The sequence below is a fragment of the Ischnura elegans genome, chromosome 1, assembly GCF_921293095.1.
Source record: "Ischnura elegans chromosome 1, ioIscEleg1.1, whole genome shotgun sequence".
Taxonomy (NCBI): Eukaryota; Metazoa; Arthropoda; class Insecta; order Odonata; family Coenagrionidae; genus Ischnura; species Ischnura elegans.
The window spans coordinates 153,874,471-153,892,108 of record NC_060246.1 but is presented as its reverse complement, the minus strand read 5'-3'; positions in this window follow the sequence as shown (position 1 = coordinate 153,892,108).

Below are 17,638 nucleotides of genomic sequence, written 5' to 3'. Positions count from 1 at the left end.
TTTGGTGATAATAACGAAAAATATCCTTAATTAATAATTTTACTGCCAAAAAGAAAAGCGTACCACATAAACTTCTATTCTGAGTCAGAGGATGAAGATTCCTTGTATTTAAAAAAAATTTTCATCGGTCACCAGAAGATTTTTCACCCCTGGCTTTTATTACTTTACGGGGAGCCCCCACAGATCAAAAAATTAAATTAAGATTTTCGCTGAAAAGGAATACTAAATTATTCGCTTTTAATGTCCTTGTGCCGGGCTTCCAACACCCGATAGAAAAGCTGTCCAATAGGAAAAATGGTATGTTTCACAATTCCCGCTCCATGTATTAGAACATTGTGAACAGTCAATGGTACTTCCTCACTGACTCCATCCTCGGTTTTTCCAAGCACCTGTGATTGTACACCCTTCCCTTCCCTTCTTTCCCTTCCTCCGCCTTCCCGTCCTACCACCCCTCCCTGCCTTTCCTATTTAAGACGTTGCACACTTTGATATTTTGTACCTGATGATGCTGTAAAGCGAAACCGGTAGTACCAATAAAATTAAAATTGTGGAAATTGGTCCTGCTTCTTCATTATGTACCGTTTCCACTCCATCTCGCCTGAAACCTCAGATTATACTTATTTAGATGGTTTTCAAAAGATGCCGCTTGTGTCGCTGACAAGCACAGGATCCCAATTTCACTCTAATGACGGCTGATATTCGAACATTTTGTTCGTGAGTATGTGCTTAAATTTAAAGCTTTATATTTGCTACCCCATCGACTGTAAATATTTCAAATCGAATATTAAAATCAAATGGATCATCAATCACCTCATAGCCATGCTGCTAACAGTTTTTATAGCTAAAACTAATGAAAATGTTCCCTGGATGGCAGCATACATCAAGCTTTCACGAAAAAAAAATCGACCATATGTGATCCTGTGATCAATATGACTGGGCGCATAACCATAGCAACGCGTCAGGTCAAGTGCTTAGCAACGCTGCGCCGCCTCTTCTCCTATTCATCTTGGCCTCGCAGTCCCCACACTGTTCCTCACTCCCAAAAATAAAAATAATGCAGCCGAGAAAGATGCGTTTTGCAACCATGCAGACGGATCAAAAACATTCGAAGACTTCGCAGTAAAGAATATTCACCGCATATGTTATGATTTTCGATTGAAAATTAGATTTTAAAACTTGGCTTGCTAACTTTAGATACAAATGCATACATAAGTGCTACAAGCCTATTTTTCTCGCAAAAAGTCGTTATAGCTGAGTTTGAAGTATTGTATTTGAATCACTACCCTCGATGACTATAGATAACCGATTGAGCTGTGATTAATAATAATAAAAAGCCTTTATTCGGGCAAGGTTGAGATTGAAAAGTCCCCTCTTCCACCTAACCCCTCCATAGCGTCAATTCTAACATATTAAAAAAATGGTAGACAAACGTTTACAATACAAAGAATATACAATATACACTCTTTTTGAAATATCAAAAATATAAACAACAATATGTGACAATTTTGTGTAAAAAAGATTTCTGTTTGATTTTGAAGGGTAAAAATGCTTACTTCGTTCATCCCCGATGGCAGAAGTGCAGTGCATTGAAAATGACATTCAATCGACCCTGCACTCATTTTAGCCTCACGTATTCAATCTTTACTCATTATCTGGAGATCGCTTTCGCAATTTCCTCAGATTTCCTTATTTTATCATTCAAATAGAATATTGTTGAGCTGATTTATAATTGGCAATCGACAATACTAACACAGTCTCATGTAAAATCCCTTTACAGGAACTTCTTAAACCTAATTACCCCCTTTTAAGAAAGTTTGAGGTCCGTATCGACTGAACTTAAAGTAAATGGTACGGTTATCTCAGCTTGTTCTCTGAAAACAGCTACACTAAACATGAAATTTAATCTATGGTATCACATACCACTGAATGCTCACAGTTTTAATAAATGGAGCGGGAATTGTGAAACATACCATTTTTCCTATTGGACAGCTTTTCGAACGGGCATTGGAAGCCCGGCACAAGGTCATTAAAGACTAATAATAAAGTAATCATTTTTTGTGAAAACCTTATTTCTATGGATAGTTTTTGTTGCTTTTTACTATATAGTTAAAATGCTAAAGTCGGAAGCGCAATTAATGAAAAGGTTACCAAATAAATTGTCTGGGATTGCCACAAATCATGATCGCTTTATTTTTTCTTCTGTGGGGTCTACTCGTAAAGAAAAAAGCCAGAGGTGAAAAATCTTCTGGTGACCGATGAAAATATTTTTGAATACAAGGAATCTTCATCCTTTGACTCAGAATAGAAATTTATGTGGTAAGCCTTTCTTTTTGGCAGTAAAATTATTTGTTAATGATATTTTTCGTTATTATCACCAAAATTCAAGTAAGGCTCAATAGATTATTCTTTTCAAACCTTACCATATGCATTACTATTTCATAGCTTTTACGTTGTTAACATAGAAAAAATTCTATTTTCCCCTTGATATTTTCGTATCAGAAGGTCTATGTGTCCCTGGCGAGTTTGCTTCCCGCATCACTTTTGCCTTTTATAAATTGATATTGCCCTCCTAAACAAGATTGTGGCATACATCATCCTAAATAAGTTTGATTGCATCTTTACAACACACCTTTGATAAAAGCTTTCCCTAATTTACTAATAATTAAGACTACCGATTTTTGACCAGCTTTTTTCGATTTTAGCCCACTGCGCCGTGTCCTTGGCTTTATAAAAACCAAGGGGTTTGATATGCTTCTTCCTGAATGAAGTTAAATTAACTCATTTATTGCCTAATTTTGGCTTACTAAGTGAATCCTAGTTTTACGAAGTTCACACTCATGATGACTTGAGTCTTTTTTTACAGTAAAAGTACGTTTAATTAACAGAAGTTAATAGTTAATTGGAATTAATTCACCCATTTAATGCAATAACAACTGTATACTGCAAAAATAACAAGCAAGAGCGAGGTTTCTATGATAGACATATTTGGCAACAGCGCAGGAAGGCAAAAAGATACCGTAGTGATGGTGAATATATAAAATGGATTCCAAAATGATGATCAAATGTAAAATATATACTCCGGACGCCATAATGATTGGATATAAATGATGTCAAAACGTAACCTGTCTGTATGGATTCAAAAGGCACGTATATCTCCTGCAAATATGTATTTTTCGTAAAACAAACAGTTCACAAGATAGGAAATCACTCGGTTTTTAACATACGAGATAGTATAGCAAAGTATATAACTATTTCTGGTAGACGCCAAAATGTTTTAAATTGTAAGGAAAGAAAAAATGATACCGGGATGTATGTATATGTATAAATAAATAAATAAATAAATATATATATATATATATAAAATCTTGATGAAAGCGCACTAAGCGATAATATAAATATGTGGCCGAAGTCCACCTCTCAGATTTTCCCTTCCACTCCTCGGATAACATTTAAGAGACCACCGAATTTAAACACCATATTTAAAACCACCCGCCCTCTCCAAAAGTCGCAGTCAGCCACTATCTCCACACCCTCACCTTGCAATCGTCCCAGGTGTAAAACCTGCAAGATATTCTCTCCACCCCCTGCCTCTTTTCTCCCCAAGCTTAAATGCCTACCGATTTTCCCCTCCACTACTTGTACTTCCACCAACATCATTTACCTTCTTCATTGTAATTTCTGCCCTGCTTTCTATATTGGCCAATGCACTACCCCTCTCAATCTCAGAATTAACAATCATCGCGCCTCATGTTGTCCATCGTCCCCCCACTCCTCTCTACCAGTTCCTACACATTGTCTTTCACATGATTCCATTTTCAATCAATGCTACAAAGTATCCATTATTGCCTCCCTCCCTCCCACCGACTCCGCCCTCAACCTCCACACCCTCGAATTGGCTTGCATTTGACACTTTCAAGCCAATAGCTTTCCGGGTCTGAACGTCGCATCCTAACTTCTATTCCTAACTCCCCCTCCCCATACACTTCTCCCCTTACCCCTCTTTTCCCTTTTCCAACCTTCTCATTTCCTCACCATTCATACTTCAGCTGAGGAAGAAGCCTGAAGTGCTTCGATAGCTTCGAGTTTATTTATTCAATGTGTTTATTTTGTGTGTCTCTGTGTTTATCGATATTGACTTGAACCATTTATATTAAGTGCCACGTGCATTTCATATCTTCCAAAACATTGTATATATATATATACAATGTTTTGAAAAATATGAAATGCACGTGGCACGTAATATGAATAGTTCAAGTCAAAATCGATAAACACAGAGACACAGAAAAGAAACTTTTTCTGGGAGAAATTAAATTTCAAGACTTTTCATTTTTAAAATGTGAAAATTTTCTACTCAATCATAATTATTGTGGCAGCTACATATTTCGCCATCAAACTTAACAGCACAAAAGATCACGTAGTTTCAATCTTTCCAGAATAAACTACTACGGTTTTCCGAGCGCCAAAATCGTGCCTGCCGCATAAAATATAGATTGGAAAAGTAGTTAACCCTTTCGAGACGGCGTAGTTTTCGCCTTAGCATGACTGCTGTACTGAGCCCCAAGAAACTCTTATTTCTTATGGTACGGAGTATTTTTGGTGGGCATTCATTAATAAGGGCCTTGCCGAACCTTTTTCAATCCCTCCATGCTTGACTTCGCATTATCTCGGACTCCGAGAGTAGTTGTGCTACCTCCTTTCCGGGTTTACGGCCATAGCTGCGGCATTGGTTCGCGGTCAACTTATGTATTGCTTATATATATTTAGCAAATGGACAAGTGTTTCTTGCACATAAATGGCAGACTTTGAATTGAATTCCTCATTTTTTCTGTGCATTGTCAAATTTTAAACGAATTTCTAAGGCCAATATTAACGCCTTCAATGCAGCAACAATTTCCATGTTGATTTTATACATGACTCGAGATATAAGTTAATATTTATCGTCAAATTTTGTTTTAAAATGGTAAATCCTGCTCAAAAGAGAAATAATTCAAATGTTAGTTTATTTTTCTTGAGAAATGAATAAATATTTATTTTGAAGCCTGACGGGATAAACAATTCTATGACCGCTGTCCCTTACCGCTAAGAGGGGTTATAAAAGACGAGGGGTCCAGGTACCTGCTCCCGAGGGGTCCGGGTACCTGCTCCCGAGGGGTCCGGGTACCTGCTCCCGAGGGGTCCGGGTACCTGCTCCTGGATTCCGAGGGTAAATCCTGAACCCCGCAGTGTTGGGTCGCGAGACGAAGACGACGTAAACCCGCGACCGCCCTAAAAGGGGGAGAGCTTGAAAATGTATACATACGGGTTTCGTTCTCCTGTCTAGGAAATCTCACACGTAAATATACGGCCGTCGTCTCCCGGGTCAGAAAACGTTCACACGTATATATACGTGTATAGTAGGGAAAAGGTTAATGTTATAATGAATTATTTATGATATTAACCCTTTTACGTACAGTAACTATCAATACAACTTTCTCATAACAAACCTAATTTTATGCGCCCATCCTTGTCCCACTAAAATGGACGGCAGGGGACATCATGCCCCAGGGAGACCACAACTATAAAGGTCGTTTTTACGGGGCACGTCATTGCGCAATCTGACGTACGTGCGAAGGCGAAATCAAAATTGCTTCGTGAAAAACGGTGAATTGATAGAGCACATGCGAGAATGCGCGGCTGCGAGACGGCAAAATAGCCCCTCTAATTCCGAGCTCGCATTCTCGCAATTTCAACTACTTTTTCCGATAGATGTCGCAGTGGTAACCATGAATAGTTTTCAGAATATTCTCAAGAACTGAGCAAAAATATATTTCTACTTGTAAATAAGTATCGGATGTGAAAATTACAAGTTGAGTCAGAAAAAATGTCTGAGCTCCTGTATGAAATATTTTGTTTGCTAACTTTGATGCCCCGTTCACACTGCGCTCTTGTTACGCCTGTTAGCCCCGACCATGGTTACAAAACAAGGTGTGAACGCAAGTTACCGTTAACCGCGGTTGGGATTCTGACCACCGTTTTCCGACCATGGTTGGCGGTAGTTTATGCGTGTGAGAACGCAAGTGGTTAAAAGCTGGTTAGAAAAAAAAGAAGGCGAAGCAGCAACAAGGTGGGATAGGAGGAAAGAAAACAGAAAGTAAAGCATTCCAAGAGGAGGAGGCCGTGATTGTTGAACCATATTCGTCAGAATTAATTCAAAGGAAAGTGCTATAGATTCATTCCGTAATTTGTTGTGTATTATGAGATTTTATACCTGATTTCAATTATGCTATTTACTATATAGTTTGTGGTAAATTAGCCATTTGCTTGCATTGTATTGTTACGGGCATATTGAATTTTCTCTATAAATATGTTGCTATTATGTAAAATGCGCGAAAATACCTCTATAAAAATCCGATGGGCACAATGGTTTTAATGTTTTGGCAAGAATTCTTTGTCCCAGTTTGAAAAAGATCACTTATGCTCATCCTTGAACAAAATTTCCTCCCATATCAATATAATATATCAGGTTTACCCTCCTGAGGTGAGGTGGGCAGGAGATTGTTGACCAGTGATGATGGAGATGATAATAGCACCACTCATGCGATGGCTGATTCAAGAATCATTATTTGAAAATTCCAACACGTGAACTGTATAGGGTGCCAAAAAGGACTGGGAGATGAAAGGACTAAGTATTCGTGCCCCCGAAATAGAGCATATGAATTTGAGAGTTTTAAAAGGACCATTCAGTATTCAAACGTCGCACAGTAGGCCAACATCCGAAAAAGCTGGCCAAAAGTCGAAAAATGAAGTTGGCGAAAATCAACCAAAAACAGTTGATATTTATTATTAAGCATGTACTCTTTAAGATAGGCTACCACACAGAGCATGGAATACGTTAATATAATTTTTACAGCTGGTCAAAGCAGAGCATGTCAGAGTGATTTTAGCGACCAATTTTTTCCGTTGAAAATAGCTAAATTTATGGCTTCACAACAGAGCCGTTGTTACGAATATTGGTTTCAAAGTAATTTATCCGTAAAATCAATCTTCGTGAAATTAATAGTTACAGTTTTTGTTTCATTTTTTTCGTTAATTAATATTTTTATAATTTTTCAAAAACTGTGTTGATTTCTCATTTAATTTTATGTTTAAAGGTAATTATAGTTTATTTCGACATTAGGCTATACGGAGTTATTTGTACTATGAGATAGACAAAAGTATATAGATCAATGCTTAGAATGCAGTTTTAGCGATAACTTGCGATTCTAATTTTAATTACCATATTTATGTAAATTCACCTCGGCCACTCGGACCACTGTGGCGGCCACGTAACTGCGCGCCGTGACTAAGCGAAGAAAGAATGTGATATCCGTGCATAAAGACGACGGAATGCCTGTTCAATGACATTGGTCACATATTTTACACATATTTAATATATATATATATATATATAAGACATACATATTTTATGAATAATCGTCATCTTGATTTTCGCACATTATACTATAAATGGCTATATTTAACGTACACCTTGTCGCAAATTACAGTTTCTTGCTATATTGGTGACGCAATTTACGATTAGGAGATCACTGGGAGGTTTTTCAGCAGAGTTTCGGGCTAAAATATCTTTGAAAGGATTTTCCGGGAATGCGAATTTCCCTCAAGCATCATGCGCAGGCTGCGGTCGAGGGGTTTAGGGAAGGTCATGCACGTGCAGCGACAGGCACCCGCGTCGGCTGGTTGAGGATTTGCGACCCTCCGTACTTCCTGGCCCGACAATGCTGGTTTTACAATCTTATCAGTAATGACTCTTTTCTACTTCCCCTAATTCATCAGTAACCCAATAAATGCTTTTTACACTTTTTTGTCTCTTTTTGCCGATCCTTACCGCAACTTGTTCCGACATATGGAATTCTTAGTTAGTGTCCCCAGGGGTTTTCCGTACCACATGCATCAGTTGTCCTAGAGAAAGTGTCGAGTGAGCATCCACTGTAAGTGAATATGCTTGTTATAACACTGGATTGATCTGTTAAACGTTAGAAGTGCTACAAATGAGGATATAGTTACCTACTTGTACCTAGAAACCAAAGCCTCCTTGCACCCGTCTTTGATTCATTGTGACTTCAATAAGTGTACTCCGTATCCATCGAAAAGGTTTTACTTTCCATTGTGGCGAGAAGCAGTTTGAGGTGCTAATGGTAAGTAAAATTTATATTTTTTAATGGATTAATAGTTGGAGTTCGCAATTTGTTTTTTTGCCATGTAAGAATGATGATTGTTCGGCTGTCGATGGAACTTATTACACTGTTCAGCAAAAAAATACTTTTAAAAATGCCCAGCTACAATTTAAGGTGTTTCTGGCTAATTTTGGATTGCTGAATCCGAAAATGACCTCCGTTTTTTTCTATCGCCCTTCATTTTTACGCAACCCCTAAATTGGGGAAAACAACCCCTTATCTAAACTTATCGCTTTTCAAGAGACTTTTACTAATTTTATTTGCTTCTGATTGAAAAAAACTGACGTTTAAGGGCTATCACGGTCAAGAGACGGACAAACTTCACGGGTTGAAAAGATTTAGGGGGGGAAAATTAAAAAAAAAAACTTATAAAGACATTAAAACAACCATTTTTCTTCGTTTTTATGGCATATAATATGGTAGCTAATGGAAAAGTTTTTAAGGGATGAATACACTGGTCACCCCCCCCTTTTTTGTAAAGGAGAAATATAACATAAAATATAAGAGGGGAAGGGGAATACACGAGTGATAACACTCGTATACCCCCCTTCCCCTCTAGGAAGTGGTCTAAAGAGCTGCCAAAAAATCTGAACACAAATCTGATTTGTTAAAATATTATTTTAACAGCGTTTGGGACCTCATCATTTGACATCCTTGTCCTCCTTACTTTTAAAGTAAGTGCTGAGACCTTTCCTTTAAATACATTGGAAAATGTTGGGAAATACATTATACTTACATTGGGAAAATTTGTGATATACACTGTAAAAGTTACTCACCACATGTTTTGACACGCTTGTAGACGTTTTAACGTGTCTTCATGTCACTTGGCAGTCGCTGATGTTCATCTATTAAATAAACCAGTGGTCTTTTCAGTACGTCGCACTCTTTCCTGCGTGTTGGGTTCTTCCAAGTTCTTTCTTTACTTACTTTTCTAGCGTGTATTCGATTTAGCGTGTTATTTTGCGAGTGATAAAGTATTTTCTCGCGATCACTCAGCAATCCTGCAAAAATCATCCCAATTGATTTTGTAACACCTGAGAAGATTTAGTGGTTGAAGACCAAACGAAATCGATGAAAGCAATTGTGCGGAAATCTTATGAACTTTATTTCGGGTGTAAAATTGGTGACCGAGACAAATCGTGGGCCCATAAATTCTGTTGCAGTGGTTGTCATAGAAGTCTTTGTGAATGGCTAAACTAAGGAAATCGTTCCCTAAATTTCGGAGTGCCAATCGTTTGAGTTGAACTCACTTGCCATTTAACGAATTGCTATTTTTGCGAAACCGACACAATGGGTTAAAAAAAACAATCCTGAAATGATTCATCTGAATTTACCATAGCAATTCGCCCGGTGAAGCATACTGATGCTATTCCTATCCCTAAAGTTCAAGCTACTAGCACCCTCGATGATTCTGATGTGTTAGTGAACAAAGTGGCTACACAGGAAGTGGAAGCAGGTCCTAGCTATCGAGATGAATATTACAGCCCTGATGTAGTAGAACCCCAGACTAGTCAAAAAGGGCACCTTATCCCATAACACGAGGACCTAAGTTATCTAATACAAGATTTAGACTTACCAAAGGGTAAATCACAACTTCTTGGCTCGCATTTGAAGCAGTGGAATCTTTTGGCCGATTGTGTGAATATTTCTTACTAGAGGCAGACAGTCAACCCTCACTCAATTTTTTTCAACGGATGATGAAAATGATGATCTGATTTTCTGCACAGATAATGAAGGACTCATGAGGAAATTAGCGATTAAGTATGATCCAGACAAATGGAGGCAACTCATCGACTCGTCGAAGACAAGTTTAATGGCTGTTTTACTGAACAACGGCCACGATTTATCTTCAGTTCCTGTTGGATATGCCACTGTTTTAGAGGAAACCTATATTCCAGATTTTTGTAGCGGCTCTTCATACCACCTCCTAAACCCCCTCCGATACCACTCGTATACCCCCTTCCCCTCTTATATTTTATGTTATATTAATCCCCTACAAAATAGGGGGGGTGAACAGTGTATTCGTCCCTTAAAAACTTTACCATTAGCTACCATGTGTCATAAAAAACGAAGAAAAATTGTTATTTTAATGTTCTTTAAAGTTTTTTTTTCAATTTTTACCCCCTAAATCTTTTCAACCCCAGTGAAGTATGTCTCTCTCTTGACCCTGTTAGCCTTAAAACGTTAGTTTTTTTCAATCAGAAGCAGATAACATTAGAAAAAGTCCCTTGAAAAGCGATAAGTTTAGATAAGGGGTTGTTTTCCCCAATTTAGGGGTTGCGTAAAAATGGAGGGTGATAGAAAAAAACGGAGGTCATTTTCGCATTCAGCAGCCCTAAATTATCCAGAAACAACCGAAATTGTACTCGGGCATTTATTGAAGTATTTTTTTTGCAGAACAGTGTTACCTGATATTTATTTCGGAGGTTGCTGCTTACCTCTGATCCCTTGATAATTTCGATTTCATTTCATAATAGTAAATTGAAGGAAGATTTAGACCCAGATGTGGAAAAAACTGATTTACAACGGGAATGATGAATGTGAAGATGAAAGTGATGACAAATTATCAGAGGATGAGTGAATAATTTTATATGATGCATTAACTGATTATAACTGAAATATTGATTCAAGTTTCTGACAGTGAAATTATTTGCTAATATTTCTTTAATATTAAAATTATAAATTATCATGGTCTCTGCAACCGGTTTACATTTATGTTGAATTGCACTCAACTCCTTATTATTTGCGATGCCTTTATGGCATGTACCCTTTTCTGACGGTTTTACCCTTGGGTTTTCGCGCGGAGGCCGCGTGCGGACGGTAATAAACCTTATGGTTCGCACGCTCCCCTAGCCCTTTTCACTCGGCGGCTGCCCATTTGTGTACCCAGATTAGTTCTTTTACTTTGAAAAGGTGCAAATTTTTCCAATCTATAAATTCAGTTTTCCCAAAATAAGCCGTCTATGCAATTGGCTTGCTCATTTCTAGCCGAATCAGTATTCCTTTCGAATTGCCGAAGGACGTTCACAGAGTAGTTGCTCAGTTAAGGATTCAACGAAAGTGACTAGTAGACTAGGTAAATACAGAGGGGACTATTCACAAAGTTTTGATACATGGAGCGGAAGTCGTGAAACATGGCATTCTGAAGCTCTCTGAAGACGCATTAGAGGCCCGACACAAGGAAATTAGAAGATTAGAACATATCGGGAAAAACATACCAGAAAAGTTTGTTTTTGGATTCAAATTTTTTTATGCACAATTATTTGATAGCTTTAATCGTGATCCTAAGATTCAACCTGCTTTTTGGGTAAAACTTTAATCGTGCACTAGATCATTTAAATCTTCTGACGTAATAAAATGAGGTCCAGCAGATTTACTCGGTCCAAAATTTGGGTCTTTCGAGTCTCCGAATCCTTCATTATCGCGTTCTTGATTACTTCCTGCACTTTTGCTAAGATTAACATACTCCATTGGTTTCGGCATTTGTAAATTTTCAGTGAGGGAAGGGTAGTACTACTGATTCAAAGTCGTCTGGATATTTTACTGTGTGTTTTGACTTCGTTGTAATTCCTTTATTTTTGAAATCGAAATATGATCTGCCAAATCATGGTGACGGCAAATTCCTTGTGACATTTTCCCTTAGTCCAACCAGTAAGGAGCTCTACACTGGTGCCACATAGCACATGGGGAGCCCATCCTTTACCTTGACCACCCTGCAGGCAGTCAAAATAAAGCTTATAACATTGTCTGAAAAAGGGAGTAATTTTCCGCCTTTGACCCTTAAAAGTAATTTCACCGTATACATAACAAAAGTCATCAGGATAGTTCACGCCCTATCTAGGTCTGATTAACGCTAGCCACCTATCAGCGATTACAATGCAATAAGCTGCAATTTCCTGCGATCATCGAAATTCTCCATCTTCTTTTATCTTCAGAGAAAGCAAACGTCTTCACGCTCCTACAGCTGGTTACATGATGATGTGAAGTGGTAGCTGGGGCAGTATTGCTCTGACCAAAACAGTAGGATAGTACAATTTTAAACTTATTTTGACAGAATAGGAAGTCATGAAATCGTAGGTCAACAAGTTTTTTCAGGTAAGTTTTATTTTCACTTTCTCATACTATCACGATAATTCAATGAATTAACTTACTACTTTAACTTTAGTAAAAGAAAAAAAAACAAACATTAAGCTGTCTTAAAGAAACTCGATGTGATAAAAAGAATATCCGAGATTCAGAATCAGCGCGAAAAATACGTCTAAGATCACTCAACAGTGTCTCTAGAACAAAATCTATGTTGGCCTGTGATACCTAAACAATTGTCACTTTAATTTTCGAGCGTCAATTGCGACTGAAAATTTCCTCAATGATATGCACTTGATTGCTACAAATTTAATTGACGACAAACAGTTTTTCGAGGTAAATTACATAAATCGTAAAACAAAACTAGCATATTATTTTTCCTATCCAGTGGCAAACAAAATTATTTTCTGTAGTTTGGTACCTCACTTTTTTTCAATTTATTTGAAAACAATTTTTTTAATTAAAACAATGCATGACACTTTGCTGCCAAATTACTTTTGCAAATATTTAAGGATAAAATAAAATATCTAAAATAATGTAGCAAAAAATGAAGGACAAAAATATGGTCCAATGAATTCACACTTCACTTGGGATAGTATCTCTCTTTTTATTAAATTCGTAATCTCAGTAGCCCTTTGATGTATTATAATATGTCAGCATCCACATTTTCGGTTGTACAGCTAGGTCCTAATCGGTCACTTCTCAGGTGGAGGTCTTCTCCGATTTTTCAATGCCCCACTACCCTCCCTCCTGTGTTTCTCCGAGTAGTGTACGGTATTTCAATTATTATTCATCCTTCGCTATGTTTCCGCTACTGTTAAGCTCGAACTCCAAGCCTCCAACAAGCTGACACTTTTCCCTCTTTCGCCTGCCGACAAAGGTATCTTCAATCAAGATAGGAAAATACCCTTCTCGATCGAAAGGAAAACGTGTTCTGGCAATGTGCACGGAAGGCCTTCCGGAAAAGCTAAAATTTCTTCAAAACCAACTGCATTCAAATACGTGGCCCATCATATATTCTCGTTAACTGTCTTGATTACGTTAAGAGAAAGCTTGCTATGGCCCGTAGTGATTTATGTCGTTTTGTTGAGATAGGCGAAGGAAAGTTTAGAGGAGCGTTCCCAATGTGCGCACATGATGCCGTCGAATGCGTCTCTATTCGACGGAGTTCATCGCCAGTCATGCTTTGGGTTGCGGGAGACTCAGTAGTTGGTCGCTTATTTGGACGACGAAGACAGGAAATGGTTTGCCTCGTTTGAATTTCCCTCACTGACCAAAGAATAGCAACCCACTGGAAAGGAAACCCACTAACCCGCGGAGCGATAGTGGCGGCACAAACTTTGTCTAGATACGTTTTTCCCCCATAGTACATTACACTGTATCTTGCCACGTACTCCATAACCCATCACAGTTCACTCCTGCCCAGTCTCATGTGCACCACAGGCGCTGATACCAATAAGTGAAACACATCTTTAGCCAACCTTAGTGTGAAACATTCATAACATCTCCATTTCCTTCGACAAGTGATCAACTTCCACAGTCAGCTGCATTGGAGGTCTCACCACTCACCCCGATTTAGTGGTGAAATCAGACACAGAGGATTTGTTTATATCAGGTTCAATAACATCAGATGAATTTCCATTCTCAGGGAGTTTAACAGGTAACTCAGGTACTATCGTTTTCAAAAGTATGTAGACACCCAGTAGTCCTACTTAACTGACTGGGCTGGGTCGGAGAAAACTTGTAAGGTTGGCACATAAAGTGACCTGCATCCCTCAACCGTATGCCGACCAAGAGCCGATGAGGACGGAGGCGGACGCGACCTAGCCGCCGAAGCTTGAGTCAAACACCAGGATGATAAGCCCAATTGGAAATAAGATGAGACGATGGAATCACTGAGGTAACTCACTTCCACGCTCAGGTTATGCCTTGGGAGTGTTTTCTTTCGGGCTCCGTGGCGAGGTTTTTCCTATATTTAGATTCATAGTTCGACTCACCGTTTACCTATCACAAATGCGTTATTCCGTGGCCGAGTAGGTCTATACCGTGCGCAATGGCTACGGCAAAGTTCAGGGAGGGTTCGAATCCGGATGAATTATACTTTTTCACTTTATAAAGAGACATACTGAACATCAACATAATCTATGCAGATGATACAAGAAAAAGGTAGCACTGAATTTTTTCGTAAACGACTGAATTTATGTAATTAAAAGTAGCCTCCGATGCAATACGCTTTACGAAACTTTTAACGTCAAATTAACCACTGGCGGTAACGCCGAAAAAAACGAAAATTCGGAAACGCGTACTCCAGGGAATAAATAAAACCAATGCAATAAGCATTTCCTGCGTAATTCGCCTACTACAAGCGTGGGAACGAATATACCGAAAATAAATCTACAAAATATGACATCAAGATTGCCGTAGTTAATTGTCGTAGCATTAACAACAAGAGCGCAAAAATCAAGCATACAGTATATTACATATTAGCTCTTTTTAAAGACCTCCAAACTCCGAAATTGATATTATTTACCAATTAGATTATCAAATATCTGCATTTATTTTGGGAAGCAGGTAAGGTGTAATAATTATTAAGGGAAATTTTAATCTCCCATCTTTAAATTGGGATTTTTACCCTGCAAATCGAATTCAAAGATAAGGGATATAAATTAGCATGATCTTACAACGCATAAGCAATTCACTCACACTACTACTTGAAAAGTCTATGAGAGGAAATAAAATATTAGTTTTTTTAGGATTAGGCCACCATAAGTTGATAAAACAAATGAATGTTATTGACGGTTTAAGTGATCACAGAGTAATTTTTGCAACCTTAAAAATCGGAGTAGACTCATTTGTAAAACCAAAACGGAATATTTATTTGATACATGCAACTTCATTAAATTTGGCAAGAAGTTTGATAAATCGTACACGGACTTCGTAGCTCAAGCAGATAATAAAATCACCGGCGTATCATGTAAATGCTTCTTTGAAATTCTATGTCATTTAATATAATCCGTAAAAACCGAAACCGATAGCAAAAAAACCTCGGTGGTACAGCAACAATGTTAGGAAGGTCCCTAAGAAACACAGAAAACTGTAAAACGTACTCAAAAGGTCATTTACATTCATTATTACCGGACTAGACATGATTGTTCATTAGTATATACATAAACACCAAGGGCGCTACATTTCTTCCGAAGGTCGTATAACCATCCCCATGCATGTGCTTTGGATAGTTTCAACATAAAACGATGTATTAAGTAAAGATAAAGGTCTGAAGAAGTTAGAATTAGTACAGCGAAATGTGAGAATATTGTCGGACGAGAAAAAAAAGATAGGTGTTATTTCGCACTCAAATACCACTACAGGCGTACAGAAAGCACAGATGTTAAACAAATTTGGTTGGGAGCCACAAGAGACTCGGAGGCTACGCGCTATGCTTAATTAGATTGCTTGAGCAATGGAGAATAGATATCATTATGAGCGACGCGGAGAACATCAAATTAGCGCCTCACTACGTTTCCAGGTCCTATACGATAAATAAAGAGATATCATGCCGAACGGATAGGTATGATAATTCTTTTTCCACTCGCACCATAAAGAACCTTAATAAATGCTAGGCCTAATTTCGTAAGAGTATTTTTTTTTGTATTTTGGTAAACGGTAGGCGTCCTAACTCCCCCCGCCAAATAACTATTGATGCGGCTTGTAGGGTAGTATGTAGATGCTGATGTATTAAAATGATGGTGAAATACTATTTATAATTTTACACTTATGAAAGCAATTGATATCACCCATATCTTCAAAATTATTAATCGCGCTCACCCCAGAGTTTGCTGTGATATATTTAAGTGGGGTGAACAAGCCGACTTTGGCGTTTTTCTTAAGTTGCCAAAGGTTAAATGAAATAAACCAATTTATTTCCACCTGGTCTTTATACTAATTGTGGTTCCACTGAAAGGAAAGCGTTGGCGCTTTTAATCACGTTATTTCCCACATGTTTTGTGACCAAGAACAAGAAATTAAAAAAAAATATTATCGATCAAATTAAAATAATTTTTTTTACTCTAGGGTCATCAAATTGATTTAAAATACGAGTGCATCTTATTATTTTTGAGAATTTAAATTTCTGTGGAATGTAGGAATTACACTCAACGTATATTTGATAGTAATTAGCCGAAAAGACTCGAAGATACAATTACTCTCACCCTCTCCCCCATTATTTATCACCCCTCCGTGAATGTATCGGTTTAGATATGTGTTAAGGTGGATAAAGTCATATTAATAAATTTAGTCGTTTAAAAAATTCAGCACGAAATTTTTCTTGAGTCGTCTGCATAGCTTATGTTGATTTTCAGGATGTCTCTTTTAAAAAGTAAAAAAACCTTTAATTTTGGATTCGAACCCTCCCAGAACTTAACCGAAATTACCACGCATAGTATAGACCTACTTGGCCACGGAGCGACGTATTAAAAAGAGATAAACGGCGAGTCCAAATATGAATCTAAACACAGGAGAAACCTCGCCACGGAGCCCGAAAGAAAACTCTCCCACGGCATAATGTGATCGTGGACGTGAGTTACCTCAGTTCATTCCATCCGCAAATCTTATTTCCAATTGGGCTTATGCACCTGGAGTTTGACTCCACCTTCGGTAGCTAGGCCGCGTGCACCTCCGTCCTCGTCGGCTCTTGGTGGCACACGAGTGAGGGATGCAAGTCGCTTTAAGTGCCGACCTCACAAATTTTCACCGACCAGGCCCCATTAGTTAAGTAGGACTACTGAGTGTCTACATACTTTTGAAAACGATAGTACATTTTCAGTATTATGACACCAATAATTCATAAAAGATATTATATAATCTTTTATTTGTGGCCTGGTTCTCCTATATCTTTTCTCAAATGCATCAGCAATGATATAAGATCTTGAAAAATCACTTTTCTCAACAATACGACCACTTAGCCATCTCGAGTCAGGTGTTTTTTTTAACCCTCTCCTTCCTAAACCGCCCGAAACCGGCCGTAAACATTTCCCCGTCATGCACGAAGTTTAAATACCCATTTTCCTCACTTGTAGACCTATTTTTCTCCGCGATGAGGAACTAACGCAGGTTACTTCAATTAACTTACAATAACTTGAAAGATATTTAAGTGTTTTATTTTAAAATTTGTATACGTTTTAAGAATATATTGACTTATTGAAAGAAGTTTGCCTTACTTTATGTTGAATTTAATTCCCTCCTTCAACTCCATTTCCTTGGTGATATTGATGATAACATCCTAATTTGCAAAGAGGTAAATCGCATCCTATGCATTTCCATGACGTTTCTATGCTCCGACCAGT